Source organism: Ailuropoda melanoleuca, chromosome 10 (assembly GCF_002007445.2).
Source record: "Ailuropoda melanoleuca isolate Jingjing chromosome 10, ASM200744v2, whole genome shotgun sequence".
Taxonomy (NCBI): Eukaryota; Metazoa; Chordata; class Mammalia; order Carnivora; family Ursidae; genus Ailuropoda; species Ailuropoda melanoleuca.
In genome coordinates, this window is record NC_048227.1 from 88,210,330 (window position 1) to 88,229,893 (window position 19,564).

A 19,564-nucleotide genomic window follows, 5' to 3' on the forward strand; every position below is an offset into this window, starting at 1 on the left:
AATTTGTTGAACAATCCCATGTAAGCAATGGTTCTTCCAAGGCTACATTTTTCAACTCTTTTTCAAACTAAATGTTTTTCTTGGACAGCAGTTTTATTGCTTAAGGGCTTTTTGCTTGGGATTTTTTTTGTTGTTGCTGTTGTTGGTGAGCAAATGCAAATGAAGACAGAAGAAATGGCCTCTTTAGAGGAGTGACCTTAAACTTCATAGGAAACAAGTGAAAATGGACGTTCTCCTGAGTCAGTTTAGAACCTGTCTTACAATTAGCGGTTACGCATAGCAGGCGTTTAAGGGTTTTGTTTTTTAAAGTTGGGATAAATAAATTATAAGAAATCTCCACTTGGTCTGTGGGGTACGAATAAGTCCCAAGTGGGTGGTGCCACATTTATCTGATAACAACACAGTCGCCTGTTGAATTTACTTTGCATTAGTTTCAGTCCTTACCATGTTTTAATATTTCAAAATTGTTTCCTTTAAGACAAAACTTCTTACTTCTCTTTAGAATTCCAAGTCCTCTTTGATATATTAATACACACAGAAGAGGCTCCTCCCACCAGCATTTCTGCCTCTCGGGACTCTTTTGTCCTGAGTTCTGGGTCACCATCCCCTCCTTTAAGCCTGAAGGACTGAATCACATTCTTCCAAACACCCCCAGAACTGTATTTAATCCCTCCAAAATCCCAGAGCTCTTTGGGAGGCCCATGCTCTGTGGCGCATTTTGCTCTAGCCAGCCCAGAAATACAAAATAAAGGTCAGTACCAGTACTTCACATACTTTGCATGAATGATCACATAATGCCCCAGATCTGACCAGACAGGAAATTTGTTTCTAGGAAGTCATACCCTGTGGCTGGATCTAAGCAGACATCCAGATGAAAGACCCCTGAACAAACATGCAGTAATGCTCATTCTATCTGCCATTTCATTGACTAGTCAAAGACCATTGGAAAGACTGGGGAATGATTGTTTTCCTCGTCACTTTCTAAATTTTTTTGTTTCCACCTAAAATGTTAAGTATTGATTTTCTCTAATAGAAAAGGTCCAAATGATCAGGGCTCACAGGTGAAGTGTGACTGAAATTATGTCTCAAGAATGAATATACGTACTTTATATATATGAACTTCATATTCATATGATCTTATCTTTCAAAAGAGTCATGTGGGGGGGCTATGAATTATTCCAGGGATGCATTCATCTTAAAAAAATCATTAAAAATCAAATCCCCCTTTCCCCCCAAAATATAATCTCATTACTTTTCTTACCTGTGGGAAGGAAAGATTTTTCTGTGAATTCATTTATATGCCATTAAATTATCCGAATCTTATAGAGCCCCAGAGGTTTCGCAAACTGTATTTTCCGATGGCTTTTCTTCCACTGTGGTTACACTCAGTCCACGTTCCAAAGAGACACATGGGAAATACCACATAGCCTTCATTATAGACCCCCAAGATCCCTCATTAAAATGAATCATTACTCATGCTCTTCATGCCAAGTGAGGCTTGCCAGCTCTGCATACTCCCTAAGTAAACCAGTACTTGTTTGGACATGTATTTGCATTAACCAGCAAATTCTCTTAGATTTGTTCTGAGAGAGCTTTCAAAGTAGACTTTTTCCTTTGGTGTTCTGCCCTAGGTATTCATAGCTATGCCAAGGGCTAAACAATGCCCCTCATATCATGTCATATTATATAAATCCAAGGATTTTCATTGTTATCAAAAAGGTACTGGCTTTTGCTTCCTACCAGACTATCTCAGAGCCGCTGTACCAGTGACACAATAGTAGAAGGTTCAGGATATGAAATCTTTTGGTAGCATACCAGGATTGTAACTGGACATTCCAGAACCTCATGCCAAAATGGAAGAAAGCATTCCTCTTATCACATGCTAATTATTAGAAAAATAGATCTCCCCTGCCATCCCCTGTGTGGTCGAGCTAAATCCTTACCTCTGCATCTGCTGGCCAGACTGTCCATGTTCTGATCTGATTCCCATTCACTGTCCATTCCTACGTGTCTCCTTCCCCATCTGAACCTGGTCCTTCCTGGATTTGGATAGCTAAAGTTGAGACAACATACGGGTGCTTTCACTCATAGACTGGAGCCCATTGAGCTGCCACCCTGAGTGGCTCCATTTCCCAACCCCTACTTCAGTCCTCCCAAGCTGAGCATCAGAAGGCGTCCCAGACTCCTTTTCTGCCTCCTCCTGCCTCCCACCATACTCCACTTACCCAGGGTCTGGGACACAAGCATCTCCCTCTCCACTTATGGTGGACTCTTAATACCCCCTCCATCATCATTCCTCCACACATTCTCTGCACCCTAGTTATGGGGTTTCCCCTAAAAAATGAGATGACCTGTATTATCTTATGCTGCATACAACACAGAGGTCCTTTGGTTTCTAATGCAACAGTAATTAACAGGAATTGTAATGAATACCATTCTTTTGAGTTCTGTGCCAAGTGCTTTTCAAATATTATGTTACTTAGTTCCCCAAATAACCCTTTGAGATAGGCATTATCTGGCCTATTTTACAGGTAAGGAAACTACAGCTTAGAGAATATATGTCTTGCCCAAGGAAAAGCCAAGTGTCCTTGTTGTTGCCAGTTCTGGAATGCACGCCTAGTATGTGGTCACAGTCTGTACAAGTCACTATGCTCTCCACTGCCTCCTTCTGGGTGAAGAGTACTTCTATGGATGAATACATTTACGTGTGTGTTTAGTATTGGTTTTGTTTTGAAGCAATACAACAGAAGCAGCATGTCTAATAGTTAAGACTACTTCCTGGGTTAGAATTCTTAACCCTTAACTTTTCTGAGCTCTAACTTAGTCAAATATAAAATAGGGACAAGGACCTCCCGGGGCAGTTGTGAAGATTCAGTTATTGTATGTAGAACCCAAGAAAAATGCCTGGCACACAGTAAAAAAAATCTATATTTCCTTTTATTGTTAGTAGTAGTAATAATAGCAGTGTTAGTATTGGTATTTCTATACTTACTGTTCTGAGGACAACAAATAGCAGAGTACATAGTATTTTCTTATCAAAGGTTTGAGAATTGTAGTTACAATGCCTTTTGCTTTTACTTTTACTTTTATTCTTTCTCACTCATTCATACACTTTTTACTATAAAAACCCAAAATAGCCTTAAAGGATATGAAAATACCACTTTTGTTTGCTTTTTAAGTTTAAAAGGACCATCAGGAAATCTTGAAGGGGGATTGAGTAAAACAGAGAGCTTTATGATCATGGAATGTTATACGCAACTAATAAATCATTGAACATTATATCAAAAACTAATGATGTACTATACGTTGGATAACTGAATTTAAATTAAAAAAAAAGATCATGAAATGTCAACTGCTGTCACCCTCTAGTTGAAAAATTTTGTAAGAGAAGATATCCTTACTCTACCTGTGCAGGACTCCTCCGGCTGGCCAATATGTTCCTTGGCTGTGGCCCCCCAGCACCTCACATCTTTGTCTCCCTGCAGTACTGGTGCTGCTCACCAATTGCTTTTCATTCTGAAGGACACAGAAAAAGGAAAACCACCCCAGATCTAGGAAATATATATCCCCAAAGTTTCACCAATGGGTCTTCTCTGTCCTGAAAATGTTTCTTCCAGCCCCTCCCCATTCCCCCCTCCCATGGTGGTTATCGTTCAACAGAGACCACATGAGATCTTAGGGCCCCTGCATAATACATGCTAACACTAAATGCAAGGCACAGTCAGGAGCAAGGAGACATTAGGGAAGGGGAGAAAATGAGTTGTAGGAGTTTCTTCTTATGGATAAACTTTTCCTGTCACTACAGTGAGCTTATATAAAGCAGAATAGAAATTTCTGTTGTCTCTGGGCCCTAATGGTTTTTGATAAATTTCGTATTCCAAATCTCATTACCCCAAATGTGTCCATTGCGCAACTTCTCAAAACAGAAAATGAAACAAAGTAAAATCAAGATGAAGTGTGTTCTTTCATGATATAGTCTTAAACTGCCCTAAATCAGAGTTCTGTCTCCACCAAACTTGATCGTAACTTAGCTATGCAATTACAGATTATTTTTTGCTTTCTTATTGAAACTTTTCTTTATTTCCTCAAGCTTGTGCTGGAAACAAACATTGTTTTTTAAAATAGAGAGAAAAAATCTTAAAAATAAGATTGTACTCAATTTAAGTCCTGGAAAGAATTTTTAGCCATGAATAAGTAAAATTTTTAGCATAAAATTTACACCCTCTTCACTAAAAAAAGTGAAATTTTAGACCACATGTAAGGTCCCCCTACTCAATTGGATGCTTCTTCACCAGTTAAGCAAAATTGGCCAATATGTAGTTGTTCTCTGACCAGCAGATGACATTTTCCTCTGTTCAACTTGAACCTTTCACTCTGCCATAAGTACCTATCCTGATGACTGTACATCAGTAACAGTGTGTGAAAGTTTTCCTGATTTCCTGGCAGTGGAGAACAGGGACCAAGTTGAAGGAGTCACACAGCATACGCCTTGCATTCTGAAGAGAAGTGCCTTTCTTGGGGCTTATAAAAGACAGCCCAAACACTGTTACCTTACACATCACCAGAGCCATCCCCACTCTTTGTCATGCCCATCTTCGTAACCTTCCTTCCTCTGCCTGGCTAGGGAGAAGGAGAGGGTTTTGCACTCTTGAGTTCGGGTCTAGGGGAGCCACTGGGAAAGGAAGTGCCTCCCCACATTCACCAAACCCAAGTATAAGAGGTTCCAAGAGAATCCTTGGTAATATCAGGTATAAGACAGGAGTCTTACTTAGGAAGCAGACTTGTTAACTTTTATTTGCCTCCTGCCTGAGCAAGGAAAAGAACATTGGAGGGATGTGGTAGGGTAGAGGGAGGGGCAGCTATAGAGCAGCCTATGACTGCATCATTTGTATGTGGCAAAGATGGGTGAGTTTCTTGTGCATCTGGTTTGACATTGAGGGAGAGCCCTGGGCTCAGGCTGTCTTAATGGTGGCCCACCCAAGAAGGCCAGCTCCTGGGCAAGGGTTTCCAAACAGCAAGAAATTGTAGCATGATGCCATGAGCAGGAGACAGTCCATCTCCCACATATGGGACTTCTGCAGTAGAGAAGCTCCTCAGAGACCCCTACAAACCTCACACATATGTATTGCATGCAAAAGTAGGCATCTACACATCAGCCTCGCAGCATTTATCAGTGGGGAGTAGGTATTAGTAGAGAAAAAGAGGAAATCACTTGCACAGTTATGGGCAGTGACGTGAGGAGATATTCATCCTCCTCCCACTTCCCCTCCCAGATCCCCAGCTAGGGAAGAGACATCCCAGAACCTGGCTATGCCCTCCCATTCTACCTCAAGGTACTGGAGGAGGATGCATAACAAAAATGCAGAGCCCCTCCCACTCAAGACTCTGGAAATAATCCTGGTGTGTTCAATGCAGGCAGAAGGCCCATGGGTTGGAGCAGAGCAAGACCCCTGGAGTGGAAGAAGGATTATGTAGGCCTTGTAGGCAATGTAAGGACTGTGTCCTTAGTTCATACTGAAATCAAGTTATTGGAAGGTTTTGAACAGAAAATGGCCATAATCTGAGACATTTTTAGAGGATCACTTTGGCTACTATGTTGAGAATGGACTGTGGGCAAAGATGGAGCAGGAGAACAATTACAAGGCTATAGGGGTAATCTCTTCTCGTAGACAGTGGCATGGCTTGGACCAAGGTGGTAGAAATGGTAGTATGAGGGGCGCCTGGGTGGCACAGCGGTTAAGCGTCTGCCTTCGGCTCAGGGCGTGATCCTGGCGTTATGGGATCGAGCCCCACATCAGGCTCCTCTTCCTCTCCCACTCCCCCTGCTTGTGTTCCCTCTCTCGCTGGCTGTCTCTATCTCTGTCAAATAAATAAATAAAATCTTAAAAAAAAATAAAAATAATAATCTTAAAAAAAAAAAAAGAAATGGTAGTATGAGAACTAGAAAGATTCTGGATATGTTTTGAAGATAGAACCAATAGGTTTTCCTACTTAATTTTGACCAAATCTAAGTTAAACTCTGGGCTTAGCCCTTCAATACCTTTTTAACTTGATAAGGTGGGCAGAATAATGGTCCCAGAAATGTCCACACCCTAGTCTCCAGCATTTGTGAATGTCACCTCACATGACAAAAAGGACTTTGCAGATGTGACTACATTAAAGACCTTGGGGTGGGGAGGTTAGCCTGCATTATCCAAGTGGACCCAAGCTGATCATCTGGTTTCCCTGCTGTGGTTAGAGGGGAGCAGGACTGTGGGAGAAAGGTCAGATAGATATTACAGGAAAAGGACCAAAACCATCCCTGCCAGCTTTAAAGATAGAGGAAGGGGACCTTGAGCCAAGGAATGTGGGCCACTTCTAGCAGCTAGAAAAGTCAAGGAGATGGATCCAGAAAGAACACAGCCCTGCTAACATCTTGACTATAGCCCCATAAGACCTGTGTTGGACTTCTAACCTACAGAATTGTAAGATAAATGTGTGTTGTTTTCAGCTACAATGTTTGTAGCAATGTGTTATAGCAACAGTAGAATACTTACACACTTGGGCAAATCACTTAGTCTCTGTTGGCCTCAGTTTCCCCATCTTAAAAAAAAAAAGAGGGTCATGATACTTAGGCAGGATTACTGTGAGAATCAGAAAAATGGGTGTAGGGGCCCCTGGGTGGCTCAGTCAGTTAAGCCTCGGAGTTTTGATTTCGACTCAGGTCACGATCTCAGGGTGGTGAGATCCAGCCACGTTATCAGGCTCCACGTTGAACCTGGTTCCTGCTTAATATTCTTAAGATTCTCTCTTCCCCTCCCTCTGCCCCTCCCCCCATCCCCACCTGCCATATAATTGGCACTTAGTATGGTACCCATTGTTGTTGTTCTATTTATACGCTAAAAATGCTCAGACCTAAAGTAGCTTAACCCCAGCTCCTTTCTACATGTTTCTTCCCCCATTAACCTCCAGTGCCTGTTCTGAGAGGCGGAGGTCCAGATCCTTGAAGTCACACCATCTTTTGTTCAGTTCCCCTCTTCCCTTGCTTTGAGGGATCACTTATCCTCCCTGAGCCTCATTTTCACCACCTTTAAAATGGGAGTAAGGCTTACACCACAGAATTGCTTTGAGGATTAACAAGCACTTGGGGTCCTTGGGAAATGATTGTGTCTTTCCTTCCTACCACTACAAGAATCCTAACTGTCTGAGGAGTATATGGGAAAGTCCCATTTCTTTCTCTCTCTTGTCCTCACAACCCTTATTTTCATTTTATCCTCTGCTCCTCTTACAGATTCTGGTCCTTCTTCATGGACTTCATGTCCCCTCACAACCTATTAAGAATGCTAAAGAGCTTTCTGAAAATTTCTTACAGTTCAAACATTAAGTTATTTCCCAAGCTCTGCTTTTCCCCTGAGAACCAAGAATGTCATTGCTTTCCCATTATTCCAATCTGCTTATTTTTACAAACACGTTGTTGGGATGAGTTGTTGTTTTCTCATCTTCTGGACAATGGAGAGCTTGCCAACTGAGAGTATGGCTTGCGCTCAGCCCCTCAGAGTGCCCACTTGGGTGTTGATTAAATCAGTTTCTTAGATCTTCATCTGGACAGAAGAGACTTGTGTGTATAATCCATCTCAGTTCCTAGTATTTATTATTCTTATTTTCCTCTTCTCCTACCCCCAACAGCTGGTTCTCAGACCTGCTGGGAGCACATAAAGAACTAGAATTCCCCATATGCTGTTAACCATGCCTTCCCCCCAAATCATCTTCTGTGTGGTTATGACCCTTCCCATACTTCCCAGCATGACATCCAGAGCAACTCAACCACTTCTTTTCCCTGTAGTCTGCTGGAATCACCAGTTCGATGCTGTTTGTGTCCTTGATGTTACTTGGCAATTTTACTTTGCGTTTCCTCTACCAGCTCTGTCCGTCCCCCCTCCACCTTCAACTCACACTCCCCCGTCCTCTCTAAGCAGATGGCCTGACCTTGTATTTCATAGAGACTCTAAAAGACTTTAAAGGCACTCTTTCCATTTCTTCCTGCAAACATCCTTACTGTACCCACTCCCTCCTTATGACAATAGGGGAAGAATTTCTACCTTCCAACAGGTGACCATCCCTCTGCACTCTGGCTCCTCCCCACTCTAGCTCTTCATCCATCATCATTCCATTCTCCTGGAACTTCAGTCCCACTGACAGGCCCTTCCAATGGATACTAGAACATTCTCCATCCTAATCCCACCTTACACAAATTACCCTTCTGGGACCACCCCCTTTTACACCTATCTACCACACCATCTCCCTACTCATAACTGAGCTTCTCTGAAGAGTTGTCTACACTGCCTCTAGTCCTGTTTGCACACTTAAGAAAACAGGACAGTGTAGACACTAAAGGAATGACTCGTGAGTCAAATTGCCTGATCTTGGGTTCTGCTTCTACAATATGACTTTGGGCAAGTCGCTGCACCTCTCTGTGCCTTCGCTTCCTCATCTGTAGAATGGCATAATAAGAGCACCTGTCTCATAGGGTTGTTGTGATAATTAACACAGCATTAATCTTTAGTGGATGTAAAGCCCGAGCCTGGAGTGTTCATGATGAATCCACTCCAATGGGAGTTAAGCTATATTACTTCAGCAAAATCTTTGTTGATGTTACCAGTGACTTCTACTTTGCTAAAGTCAGTGAATACTTTGTAGACCCCTCCTTCATTGATATTTCAGCAGTTTTGATACAAAATTATGCCCCTTCCTGAATCAGTGTATTCTCAGCCTTGGATGATGCCACAGTCTCCCAACGTCCCTCCCTGTTCTCAAAACAATCCCTCGTAGCAGCCTCTGCAGGCTCTTCCCACTCCACCCAACCCCCCCCACCGTGCTGGAGTACTTTGGATCTCAGCCCTCCGTCTTCTTCTTTTTTTATTTATTTATTAACTTTTTAAATTTTATTGTGGTGAGAATACTCAATTTGGAAACCACCTTCTTCACCGAGGTCCTTTTCTCTTACTACCTACTGCCCCTAAGTAAACCCATCAACTTTGTGTTTGCGATTTCTTCCATCCCATATCCGCCACTCAGAACTCTCTTCTGATACCTACCCATAAGCCTCTTGTGCTTGCAACTGCACACCAAGCTCAAGCAGTAACTGCTTTCGCAACTGCACCCCAAGCCTGTATGCTCTGGGCATTGCCATCCACCCAGGCGCTCATGCCAGAAATCTATGAGACACCCACAACCCATCTTTCTGGGGCCTTTTATAGACAGTCAATCACCAATTTCTGGCTTCTATACTTTCAAAGTACTTGAAGAATCTTTGCCCTTTGTTCCCTCTCCACAGCCAACACCATGCCCCAGCTTCTGTTATCCCTCTCCTGAGCCACATACAGAACTGGCACACACACACACACACACACACACACACACACTCACACACACACACAATCTACCTGCAGGATCGTTGGGCAATCCTTTAAAAGCACACATGACTATGTCACTCCCTTGCTTGGAGAGTGTGGATGACTTCCTATTGCTTCTAGGAATAAAGTCCAAAGTTTCTTTGCATGGCTTCGAGGACCTGCATTATTTGACCCCACTGATGTCTCTAGCCTCCTTGTCTTCTTCTGCCCTCTTTGCTTGCTAGCTCCAGCCACAGTGACCTTCTCTCTAATGGTTTAGAGCAATCTAAGTTTCTTCTAAGTTCAAAGCTTTCACCTTCCTCAGACCTCCACCCAACCTCCCCCTCAGTCATGCCCCCACAATTATTAATTCTAAAGCCTACTCATTCTTCAGGTCTCAGCTCAACTATCTTTTTCACAGGGAGGTCTTCTCTGACTCCCAAGACTTGGTTCAGCCTCTCTATGGTACACTACTGTAGTGCCCTGTTCATTTTCATCTAAGGAGTTAAAAAGAAGTTGTTATGTGGTTATTTGGTTGGTTTTTTCCAAAGCCTGCCTCCCCAGATCCCCTCCTTTCACTATCTAGAGCAAGAGGAAGGTCAGCAGTTAAACTGGTCTTAAAGAAAATAAAGAGAGGTTCCCCGGCTACAGATTTCTAAGGGTTAATACAAACACATTTCCTTTAGGCATCATGTCAATCAAAATGTCAGAAAATATTCTTAAGATAGATTGCTTAATAAGAGAAATTGTGACAGTATGTGAGTTTTAAAAGCAAGTAGATAAAGTAGGGAAAATTTAAATTATACATATATACATACACACACACCTACCTTACACCTAGCTCAATGGTAACCATATAAAATAGTTTATAAGGTTCCTACCACCCATTTCTCTAATATTGAATTTCAACTTGTCTCTTCTCCCACCTGCCTGATTCACTTAAATTGACAACTGAAGCTAATAGACTTCTAGAAAGAACCACACAGACTGCACTCCTTAACTGAGTGGCATCCTATGTATGGGAGGTGACCCAGGTCATGCAATAAAAACATTTCAAGTAGAGGAAAGATCCATTTATTAGCTAAATTATAGCCTCTTCATTTCCCTGAGGTGAGCCTTCTGTGTCTTTGGGGGTATGGGAGCATTTTGAAGGTTCAGAACATATTCTCTGGTGGCTGCAGGAGGGGATTATGTGAACATCTTCACAATGACCATTAGCCCTTGCTCAGTCTCACCTTCGGCACAGGGTATCCACAGCCCGCAGACATGTGTGTCTCCCACAGCACCCATAATTGCTGGTCTCCCCTGAGGCACAAAATAAATGTTGATTGAAAATAAACAATTCAGATGAGGACATATTTGTACCAGATTTGAGGGGTTTTTTTAAGATTTATGTATTTATTTTTAGAGTGAGAGAGTACGAATGAGTGCACACGGTTGGGGGGGGCAGATGTAGAGGGAGAGAGGGTCTTAAGTGACGTGGGGCTTGATACCATGACCCCTGAGATCACGACCCGAGCAGAAACTAAGAGTCAGATGCCTAACCTACTGTACCACCCAGGCGCATCAGTACCAGATTTGAATTTATGCCACAAGAGTGAAAAGAAATCTGCAGCTAAAACGACCTTTTGATTGAGATATAAAGGAAATGGCAAAAGAAACTTAGTCTAAAATAACCATGCAAATCTTTGACTTTATACCTTTAAGTAGACCCATTTTCCTAGTAATTTTCAAAAACAAGGAACTAACTTGATTATTATGATAACATTTTAATTTTCCCTTAATCTGAAAGATCTGGGTCAATGTAGACTCAGGACAAGATTCATTAACTCTCTCAAACAAGTGCCTACCGTGTGTCAGGCATTATGCTAGGTGTGGGTGCTAAGCAATATATTAAGCTTCAGCTCTGCCCTCAAGAAGCTGGCAGTCTATTGAAGGATACAGAAAAATAAAAAAGCAATTACCTTACAGTTGATATGGGTTGTTTATAATAGTAGAAATACAGAAGGCTCTGAAAGTCCAGAGGAACATTCCCTAACCCAGACTCATAGGGTCATAAAAGGCCTCTGAAAGAAGTGACATGGAAGCTGGCCCTTGAGGGTGAGTAAGTTTTAGCCATACAAAGGGCCAGGGTAAAAGTGTCTCAGGCAGAGAAAAGAGAGGGCCTGGAAGCAAATCATAGGCAAAGAAGTTCAGTGCACTTGGAGCTGGCCACATTTTGCCCTCCTCCAATCAGGATGAGCTCAATTCTACCTCTCCTCTTCCCACCAGAACTACTTTTATTTTACCTCTACAATATCCTTCTTTGAACCTGCTTTGTGTGCGTTCCTTTGGTTGCTTGGTTAGTTGGTTTGCCCATTTCCTATGATGCCATGCTCTCTCTGGTATCCTCCTCATGTTCTCTTTGGCAGGCCCTGTTGATCTAGCCCTGCCCACACTCAAACCCTCTTCACTCCCTTTCTCACACTGTCTGCTGTCCCTTCTCCACCTCTTAGGCAGAGTGTTTTAAAAATGTAAATCTGATCATGTCAATCTCCTACTTAAAACCTTCAAGAGTTTGTTTTTTCCTGCTTTGGGTTTTTTTTTTTTTCTTTTTGGGTAGCACTTTTATTTTTCCTTACGCCATGACATATCCTTGGGCTGTGATATTCTCACATAACAGTAGAAAAATAAGATGTGTAAGTCATCCTTAAAAGCTGAGAAATACGTACCAAAATCTTACGTAAATTAAGACAATGCATAAATTTACAGGTACAAATACACAAATTGTTTTGCAACTATACTGAGTAGTTCAAGCGCTGTGCTATTCTGCTGAAAACACATTGGATAAGAAGGAAAATTGAGTCCGATGGCTGTGTTTCCTAGCTCTGCCGGAAGACTGCAAGAAAGAGGTGACAGTTCATTCATAAAGTCTTGCCATCCTCTCGAGAAATCCAGGAATTGCCATTAGTACTTTGTGCAGGTCTAATCAGGCCCCAGAGGAGAGAACAGCTCACATGAAATTGTCAGTCAGCCAAACGCCATCACATCAGGCCAAGTCCTTTCCATAAACACATTACCCTTAGCCTCTCTTTGTCACACAGAATGCCCAACCGAATGCATAAACTTTAAACAAAATATATGTACAGAATTTCAGAATGTGTATTATCAAAAAATAGCTAACTTGAGTACTATGCTAAACAGTGCTATATGCCTTCCTGTCGGATGAGGAGCGGTGTCTTTTTAAAACGGCATGTTCCAGGTGGATAAGTCTAACAGGATGTGTACCCCTGCCAGGGCAAACCTGTACGTGTGAACTAACTTGTCCAGAAAAGGGCTATGTATCTGCCAGCAGTCCATTTAAAAGTATTTGCAATGGCAAACAGACAGGCCAAACTCCAATGAGTTCTACCTGCTAATCCACATCTGCTGGAAGGTCAAAGGAGTAGTAGCCAGATGCCACAACTGCACTCAAAGGAGTGGTAATCTTAATTTTTATTGTAGTTGGCTCCAGGGCTGTGACATCTTTGTTCTAAAGTCAGTAACACTGGGCCCCTTGGTCATACCACCAGCCACGCAGTACACATTGTATTGGCATCTAGGCCCTTCCCAGAATAAGCATCACATCTCATGGTCGCATTAGAGGCATTCTTGTGAATGCCGTGATTCCACACCTAGCAAGGGTGGCTAGAAAGAGCTGCTGGTTCTAAGACTCTCTCCCTCCAGAGGGAAATGAGCTGGCCTCAGGGAGCTCAGTTCTATTCTCAAGAGAGGAGGGTAAGCAGCGGTACCTCCTGTTGGACATCCAGGATAGGGTGGTACCGCTTCTCCTGATGTCATGTACAATTTCCTTCTCTTCTGTTGTAGTGCACTTATAACTCCTTTTCTCACAACCTTTAGAAAAATTCTTCCAAGTCTCAGCTAGCTGGGTTCAGAATTAGCTAACGGGGACCAGGTGTAACCCTCATAAATGGGCATTGTGTGGGTGACAGGTGACACCATTACCCAAGTCTATACACCCACCTGTGTACAGCCAGAGGCATACAGAGATGGCACAGTCAGAATAGCGCCATGCACAGCTGGGCTACTGCAGGTGTCAAACAGGACCTGTGACAGGTGGCCTTGAAGCTCAAGGGAGCTTCACTTAAGAAGAACATGGTGTTGCTCAGGAGCTACAGGACTCACTGCTGCAGGTGCAGGTCACATTCCCCATCCCACCCAGTAGGAAGAGAGCCACATTCAATAGCATTCTTCGGTGGCAGATACTTCTCTTGTTCTGGATTCGCCACCCATATGATTCTCCCTCTGCCCCACACCTACCATGACATCCTGTTGTTTTGGGCAACCAGGCACACTGATCATCATCCTTAGCAGAGACATTTTTGCTCATGCCTGAGCCACTGTTGAGGGAAAGAACAGTGACTTCCCGATTCTTCTTGATACTTTCATTTCCTGCTTACACAGAAGAAAAAGAACTGGTCTTGAAGAAGTGACAGCATTGGGAGAGCTTTTTATTGCTGAAATCTTTTAGTGGCCTTAAAGGCCCTGTATAACCTCACCCCTCCCTAACTATCCCACCTCTTCTCCTGCCCTTGCCCGCTCACCCTCTACCCTTCAGTCACACTTGACTTCTTTCCATCCTTCAGACACACAGTGCTCTCTCATGCCTCAAGATGTTCACACCCTGTCCTTCCCTCACCTGTTACTCTATTGTCTGGCTTTCCTTCCAGATGGCAAAGTTCTGAGGGTAGGAGTTATGCCTCTTGTGTTCATTGCAATATCCTCACCTCCTAGCAAAATGTTTGGCTCAAAGCATGGGTTAAACACAGAGATGAATGAATAAAAAGAAACTGTAAGCAAACATTAAGGTTTGGTGACCACAGCTGTGTGAGTTGTTATCTCTTGGCTTCTATTGTCTTTGTGACATGAAGGGTTTTTTGGTTTGCTTGTTTTGCTTTTTTTTAATAAGGAATGATACAATGAACTCCTACTAACCAACACCTAACTTCAATAATTACCAATATATTGCCAAACTTGTTTCATCTACACCTGTAACTTGTTGGATTTTTGTAGACATAGAATTTACATACAATCCAGTGGTTTTAAAAATATCCATGAGGTTGTGCAACCATCCCTATTATTAATTCCAGAACATTTTTTTATCACCCCCCAAAAAAATCCCTGAACCCTCTAAGCAGTCACTCTCTATTCTCCCCTCCCTCCAGCCTCTGGAAATGACTACTCTACTTTCTGTCCATACGGATTTGCCTATTCTGGATATTTCATATCCAGAATATGGATATGAAATCCATATCCATATGGCTTTTTGTGTCTGGCTTCTTTTGCTCAGTATGATGTTTTTAAGATTCATCCATGCTGTAGACGTATTAGCACTACATTCCTTTGTACAGCCAAATAGCAGTCCTTTGTAGAGATATAGTACAATTTGTTTATCCATTCATCAATTGATGGACATTTGGGGATTGTTTCCAGCTTTTTGTCTAAAGATGGAAGTGTGAATGTAAAAAGTATCCACATAGTTAAAAGGAGAAGGAACTTACAGGGAAGCATAAGGATTTCAGACCACAGGGAAGCCTGGTTGAATTTGATACCACAAAATAATGCTGCACTACCATAAAATTTTATTGTACACAAAACCCTTTGACGTGAGCTCTGCCTCCTCTCCAGAACTCCATACACCAGCTCTACTAAAGCTCTTGTATTTCCTTGAACTTGTTCTCACTCACTCATTCTCTCTGTGGGGACCATTCGCTTCCAGGACTTACTCTGCTTACCATCTATCTTTGACTCTCAGATCAGATATCACTTCACCCAGGAAACAATTCCTGATACTCTGGTTAGTGTTAGGTGCCCCTTTCAAGTATTCCCATGGCACCTCTAATCACCCCATCATAGCACTTACAGCACTACTTTGAAACCTCACTCCCGTACCACCACTGGACTATGAGCTTATGGGCAGGAACTACCAAGACATTCTCAAAATTATCCGCAACACCTGAGACAGTGCCTGGTGCATAACTGGGGCCCAGTAAATTTTCAAGGAATAAATGAATGAATAATGCATATTTTCAAAACGATGAGGATTCATGAGACATGAATAAATGAGGGTCAAAGATGGTAAGAACTAGGGTAGGACAGTAATGTGAATGTCTTTCCAACACAATGGTCATTGCAACTCTTCCCAGATGAATTTTCATACCTTAAAAAATAAGGGAGAATTGGAATATTTGTCAAAACATATATGTTTGTATTTCTGAACAAGTTTCCCATCAAAGATATAAATAAATTTTTCAGAAATATTAGCTTATCAATTCTCCCCCTTTCTTTCTTTGTCCACATTTGCTGTTCCATCCTTGAATGAAGATTTCTAGAACAAAATTGGAAAGCAGCACTCAGGTGGACACAGATAGAAAAGAAAGAATAGAGTACTAGACAGGATCTCAAATGTAATCTAGCATTAGAGATAGCCTCTTAATTGACATTGAAGAGGGTTAAAGTGGTTTTCCAAAAGAAATAAAACTGTTAGTAATATGCCTTCCCCATTACCATCAATTTTGTTAATTTAATTTTTTATTCCTTTTTGTTAACTCAATTAGAATCTTGGCTGTGTATACTCCCCCAAATTATTAAATTATGAAAAATCTGGATTTTAATAGCATATTGGGTTAATAGGGATATTGCCTGAACTTGACCAAATAAATTGTTCTGTAAAATAGCCACACAGAAAATACAGCTACATTTAAGACATGTTATGCTCCAAGCCTCTGAATGAATATTCCTCTGAGGAAAGCACTGTGTAGAGGAAGAAATATCTGACACATACAAATTAAGTGAGGTTGATCTATTGAAATGTAGCTGGCAACAGTCCAGCTTCTTAGTTCGCTTTTAATAGTCTATTTCTAAGTGCATGCATCTTTAAACTAACTATATAGCTTGTTTTTACAAGAGACAAATAGTGGGAGATGGCCCTAAATTGGCTCTTGCTTTGCAATCCAAAATATATCTTAATGCAAGTTCCCCTGTGCTTATCTAATAATGAGGTTGGACAAGAATAATGCTGCCTTGGATTGCAATGTTGAAGGCATTCATTAAAGTTAATAATCAGTGCTCTTGCATAGAAGCTTTATGCCTAACATTGATCGGCTCTTTGTTGTGTGGAGTTTGCTTGCATTCAAGTAGCAAGAAGCTCACCACAAAGGCCATCAGGTAGGTTTCCATGGTAGCAGTCCTTCTTTTGTTATTCTCATTTGTAACATAGACAATATCCAAATACTCACCGTGTCACTGCTTAATGAAAAGAAATAGAATATTAATAATGCCAGTATAGTCAGGAAGCTGGTCTTTGGGTGCGACAATGAGGGAGGGCATGCTGTCTCCTCAGGTTTTCTTTTAAGCAGGCATCCACCAGGTGAGACTGGTGTCCCTTTGATCTTATTACATTATGTCCTATTAATGACCTTCAGGGGTCGCATATTATACTCTAGGGACAAATAGAATTAAATGATGAATAGAATCATTTAATCAGTGTTGAACCCAAGAAAATACAAGTTTGTAATTATACACTAATAAGAGTGCAATGAAAACTGTAGAAGAAAAAGATCAACTTTTAAAATATAAGGATAACATTAAAAAATGAAAATAGCTTTGGATTTTGTTGTGTTCGTATATGTGTTCATTTTTCTTAGTGTCTCAACACCTGGGTTTCTCATTGTCTTTGTTGTCTAAAACAAATGCATTCTGGTAAGTGTCACTTTCCTTTGGTTGTGACTCAATTATTTGAGTCCATAACATCGTGTGGGAGTTTTATTACATAGCCCTGTCTTGTTCTAACAGAGATCACCACAGAAATCATGTGGTATGCAATCGTTCCAATAAAGAAAAGAATTTACTAAGGCTTAGCATCGGTCTTCTTATACAGCTCTGCCAAAACATCATTTCTGCCACTTACTCAGGAGAGAGTAAAAAGTGTAACTCTAATTTAATTTAATTTAATTTAATTTAATTTTCTCTTTCCCCCAGGCTAGGAGATCTGAAAACATTTATGAACTGGTAGGATTTTAGTACTTCAGTTTTAGCTACTTTAATTTATGAGATTTCCACAGGGCAATGTATGGCTTCCCCAAGTTGTTTTAGCCTTCATTATAAATGACCTAAGTATGTGTAACACACATGAAGGTATGTAAAATTTCTATCATACATTAAATACATTTTAAAATACTTTAAAAAGAAGACTTCAATGAGATGGAGAACAGGGAATTAATAAGAAATAAGATATTAATCTGGCCAGTGATGCAGAAATGGAAAGGACCCAGGATTAAAATGGAAAGGGAGAGATTCAAGGTCACCAGGACTAGAAACTACTGACCAACAGTAGAATGTTGTGAGCAGGAAGGAGTGGAAGCAGAGCCCCTGGAGCCAGACCAGAGGAAGGGCCAGCCTGATAGAATTCTACAAAGCACCACTATTTTCCCATTTTATAAATTAGCAAAAATGAACATTTTTGCCTCTGTTTAATGAATATAAATTTTAAATTGCCCTTCATTTTGAAGGCCGTCATCAGTGTTGAGGTGCAAATACGTTCTACTTTTTATTCTAAACTGTCTTTATGGACTTAACCTTTATTCACTGATTTATTTGTACTACAGATGTATACATTATTCACTCAGTGTTGGCTACATTAGCTGATAGAGACTCAAAGGTGAATGAAATTAATGGTGAAAAGCCAAGAAAAACCCTTGTGTTTCTGGAAAGAAAAGAGACAAAATAATAATTGTAATATACGCCCAGAGCATTCTCAACAACACAGACCTTCTTGAAAAGGGAAAAGACTTTACCAGAGCCTTATAGACATGGGGGAGGAGAAGTTACTCAACTGTAGCCCTCTCTCTACCTTCCTATCTCACAGCCCAGAGACACAGGCTTACTAAAAGACCAAGATTTAACCATATGGTTATTTAACACATCCTCATCCCCACACTTCCCACCACATCAACAGGGCTCCAGTACAATAGTGGATTACTACTGAGAAGCTACAAGACATAGATGTTATTTAAGAAGGAGTTCTTACAGAAACTGAAAGATAAAAGGGAAAGAAAAACAAGGACACTAAATGAAATCAAAGCCTCTGGCACTTATGGCTATAGCAAACATTAAACACAGCCCAAGTCTTAGACTAACGCACTAAAGTTCTATTTACTTCTGTGTCTACTACAGGAACATCATGTCTGACTTAAAACATCAATAAAAATTGCAAGGTATGATAATAGTAAAGAAAAAATAGATTCTGAAGAGACAAGGTGAGCAGCAGAATCAGCTATGGCAGATTTTTTAATTATAATGAGTTTAAAATAACTATGATAAATAGGTTAAGGGATCTCGTGGTAAAAGTAAACAACATATAAAAACAATAAAACATTGGAAACAGAGTTGGAAACTCTAAGAAAGAATCAAGAGGAAATGTTACAAATCAAAAATGCTGTAAAAGAAATTAAGAACAGCCTTGATGGACTCATAAGTAGACTGGACACAACCGAGGACAGAATCAGTGAGCTTGACAATATGTCAGTAGAAACATTTCAAACTGAAGTGCAGGAGGAAAAAGAATAAAAAAGATGAGACAGAATACCCAAGAACTCTGGAGCAATTTCAAAAGGTCTAACATACACCAAATTGGAATACCAGAAGAGAGAACAGAGCAGAAGAAATATTTTAAGTAATGATAGCCAAGAATTTCCCAAAATTAATGACAGACACCACACCACAGATCTAGATACAGGAAGTTTAGAGAATACCAAGCAGGTTAAGTACCAAAAAATCTACAAATATTGTATGCAAGCTGCAGAAACTTGAATGAAGCTGGAGTACGGTTGCAGGAGTAGAGGAGGATACTTTTTACTTATAAAACAAAGAGGATGGGATTTAAGGCATACTTATCAGAAATCACTGCAAGCAAGAAGAGAATGGGGTAAAATATTTAAAGTGCTGAAAGAAAAAAAAAACTCGAGAATTCTACGTCCAGCAAAATTATTCTATAAAGGGAAGGAGGTGTGCCTGTCTGACTCAGTCAGTGGAACGTGTGACTTTTGATCTCAGGATTGTGAGTTCAAGCCCCACGTTGGGCATAGAGTTTACTTTAAAACAATAAAAAATAAAAATAAAGTAAAGGAGAAAGAAAGATTTTTCTGAGACAAGCA

General features: G+C 41.0%; 1 protein-coding gene across 6 annotated transcripts in view; it reads left to right on the forward strand.

The window, feature by feature from the left end:
• AIG1 (androgen induced 1) overlaps positions 1–19,564 on the forward strand; it is a 243,070-nt gene that overhangs the window by 193,050 nt on the left and 30,456 nt on the right. The gene's annotated exons all lie outside the window — the stretch shown is intronic.